The sequence below is a fragment of the Corvus brachyrhynchos genome, unplaced genomic scaffold, assembly GCF_000691975.1.
Source record: "Corvus brachyrhynchos isolate BGI_N302 unplaced genomic scaffold, ASM69197v1 scaffold26, whole genome shotgun sequence".
NCBI lineage: Eukaryota > Metazoa > Chordata > Aves > Passeriformes > Corvidae > Corvus > Corvus brachyrhynchos.
The window spans coordinates 655,263-658,879 of record NW_008239324.1 but is presented as its reverse complement, the minus strand read 5'-3'; the positions used below and the strand labels follow the sequence as shown (position 1 = coordinate 658,879).

The following is a 3,617-nucleotide window of genomic DNA, read 5'->3' as shown; positions in this document are numbered from 1 at the left end:
CAGGGTTAAGAAAACAATGTTAAAATCTATTTCAGGAGCTAAGGGATGCACAATTCAGCACCACAAGCTTTCTTGTAAAAAGATAATAAGTTTCTCTACAGCTTTTCTACTTATCCTTGCATTTGCTGTGGAAGTTGTAGAAGTTACAAGGAAAATTCTTTCAGTAAGATATCCTGAAACCTTTAACAAATGAACACCTTTTTCTGGGGTGATTTTTCTCCTTGTTCTATTTAAATGGAACCTGGTGGCTTGCTTAGGGCAGTGCTTTGTCTCAGACGGACAGATTGCTCTCCTCATGAAGCTGTGAACTCCCAGCCTTGCTGGTGAGAAATCTTAGTGCTAGAAAAGGGAATCACTGCTTGAGGGAACAGAATCGCTCAGAGTCCTCTCATATCCTTCCAGACAGTCTCACCTGTCCTTTCAGCTGCATATAACACCAGGCTGAGCTCCTACACCAAACCTCTTCCCATGCCTTGTGTGTCCAAAGAGGAATCAGGGCATGGAACTGAGCTCCCCCAGCACTGCCTGTGGCGGAGGCCCATGGAAATACCAGCACAAGATTTGTAGCATCACTTGGTGATTTTTCACTGCTCTACTGTACCTCTGCACTCAGACACTCTTTGTTTATTGTGTGCCCTTCTAATCCTGGCACTGTCCAAGCCCGCCCCATTAAGTCGGCATTATTGGGATTTATTAGCTGTGCAGGGCTAACACAGTGTTATGACAGTTGGGATGAGATTAGGTTGCAGGTCAACCTGCTCCATAGCCTGGAACATTTTCAGGTCCCTTTGGAGCTAAGCATGAGGTTTAGACTGAGGAAGTGCCAGGGGAGAAAGAAAGGGAGGAATGCGGTGCTTCTCCATCCTAAACTCATGACAGGTCTGATAAATGGCAGGAGGAGCCTCCTTCTTAGAAAGCAGAGGTGGAAAAATAAAAGGTATTTGATGAAGGTGGAGGCACAGGGCTCCTTCTCCCCAAACAAGACACTCCCAGACCGAGGGAAAACACACTCACACTTTCCAGTTCATGCCTAATTTCAGACATAATTTATGAGATCAAAACACCTTGGTGATCAAAAGTAGGCACTTCTTGCGTGTTTCTCATTTTTTTCCACTTCACTGAAAACAACTGGGGAGACGTTCAGTCAGGCTCTTTTCACACGCCAGAAATCCCAGCTACACGCAGCAGAAATTTCTCTGAATTAGAGCAAAAACCTTCTCTGCTTCGCCAGCTCCTGAGCGAATTCTTTTATTTTGCTGAGCAATTACGTCTCTGTTTGTCCAGGGGAATATCTCATAACTCCCTGCTCACGGAAAGGTGCTGACCTCCAAACGAACCAAAAATAGCCCAGCAATAATACCAACAAGCTGCTCAATACCTGCTTTGAAGGCCCCTTCGGATCCAAGGCGTTACCACCCATCCCACCGTGACCATGCGGAGCAGGACAAGGTGTGGAGCATGTCCCAGCAGGAAAATCGAGTGCTTGCTGGGCAGGAGGAAGGAGGGCTGAGGGTGCTCCTCCATCAGGCATCCAGATCTGCTGTTGTTCAGTGCTCACATCCAGTAAATTGTTCCAATCCAGTTGTGGTCGGGCAGAAATGTGCTCCAGATAATTTGCTGCAGCCTCCTGCCTGTGGACTCCACTGTGTGGAGCAGGGCCTTAATTGCTTTTTTTTCTCTTTCTCCTCTTGCTCAAGTGAATTAATTTAGAAACATGATATAAGTTAATGATAAAATCCTTCACTAAACCACTGATGGCTACGTGCTGCCTGACTGGGATAGACAAATAGCCCATTTAGGCTGGAATCCTTTATGCTTCTACAAGGTCTCTAATGTGTCTAAATTGTGCAATAATACAGCACAGAGACAAATTATTTCATGGCAAAACCTACGTATTAAACCCTTCCAAAGTGCAGCAGAGTGCAGCAGGGGAGATGATGAAAATAACTGGGTTCTCTTCCAAGGTCTAAAGCTGCATGTCTGCACACCCAGCACTGGACATTTGGCCCCAGTGAATCCCAGTTCCTTCCTCCTCTTCTCTCTGTCATCTCCATGCTCCTGCACTGCTTCCTGCCTCTGAAGAATAAGCTACAACCTTATTCTTAGCCTATATTTTTATTATCACCTAAATAATACAGCTTTGATCTCAGTAATGATTTCAGATGATCTTGTAAAAATTAATTAAAAATAGCTTGAGTCATATTTTGACTGCCATCTGCCCTAAACCCTTCTGCCTAATCTTCCCAATCTACCTGCCTTGGGTATGCCCCAAGGCACTGAGTGCCAAAGATTAACCATAAACTGTGAGATACTTTTTTCCACAGATTTAAAAGTGTTTCCCTTAAAGGCAACGCTATTTATTTTCCTTTTAATGGGTAAGCAGCATCATTAGTACCAGGTGATTCATTTAAAGCACAATTACACAGGGAATTCAGCTAATTGATTGGATAACCCTCGATTCCTTTGTAAAAACACAATCCTCAAACCTGAAGTGCTTGGACTTAGTGGTAGTCATGTACCGAGAAGTTTACTTTGAAAGCAAACGTTTAGGTTAATGGGATCCATATGATATAAATTCCTAATAACTTTTCCATGGGTGGGCTTATCGAACTGCTTATCATAACACCAGTCGGGCCATTTCAAAGGAGCTTTCTTCTGAAACTTTCTGAAGACTTTTCTTTCACCCCAGATCTACAGAAAACTCCATCAACTCGCCATTGAGAAAATATTTGAGCTCCCTCTCAGGCCATATTCAAAGGGATTCTTTTCCAAAGGGGTATTTGTTAACCCTTTTCTGGCAGGACAAAGTGTTTGACAGAGGTGTGTGATGCTGGGGAGGGGAAGAGCTCTGATAGGAGCGTTTGTGGTGCTGCTGCTTTTGGGTCCAGGAGGTCACATTTATGGATGAAACTGGTTGGGGGCTTGAATTAAACCTGGTTCTCGTCTGGACACTAAAAGAAGAACTCAAAGTTAATTTGGGCTCGCTCAAACCCAGGGAAGTCAAAGCTGACCTCTGTGGGTTTCAAATCACATCCATAGAAGCTCAAACCACTATTTCTAATGACAGGGAAGAATAAAAGAGAACACACATCCTGTAAAGAGGCTTTAGGATGTTTAGGAATCAGAGAACCAAGGCCACCTGCACTGTTTGAAGGCAAAATTTCCTACACAGAACTAAAATATCTTAGAAGCAAGCAGAGAAGCTGTTGCTACACTTACTGTAATTTCCCAATATTTTATAATTTTTTAAAAATTAAATCCATTTACATATTCCAGAAACATGTTACTGGAAACTGAACTCTTCTCTCTCTTCTTCCTGTATTATACTAACGTTGATTTTATATTTTCCCCCACTATAACTTTTTCAAAATATGGAAAGTCATAGGAATACTTTTAAACAGCTAAACATGGCAGTAGGACTTTATATAAATATATGTGTATGTGCATTTAAAGAGAGATCCAATACCCTGATATTCTCTAGGGAAGAACTTCCAGAATCACGGCAGGTATGAAAATGGCCATGGCCTTCACTGAAGAAGGCACAATAATTGTATTGTAGTATTTCCAGTGTTTAATTAAAACAAAACCACCATCACTCAGCAGACGAGGGGGACAGA

General features: G+C 42.8%; 1 long non-coding RNA gene across 1 annotated transcript in view; it reads left to right on the top strand.

Moving 5' to 3' along the window:
• The window catches only part of LOC108448357, an 18,973-nt gene that overhangs the window by 14,657 nt on the left and 699 nt on the right, over positions 1 to 3,617 (top strand). The gene's annotated exons all lie outside the window — the stretch shown is intronic.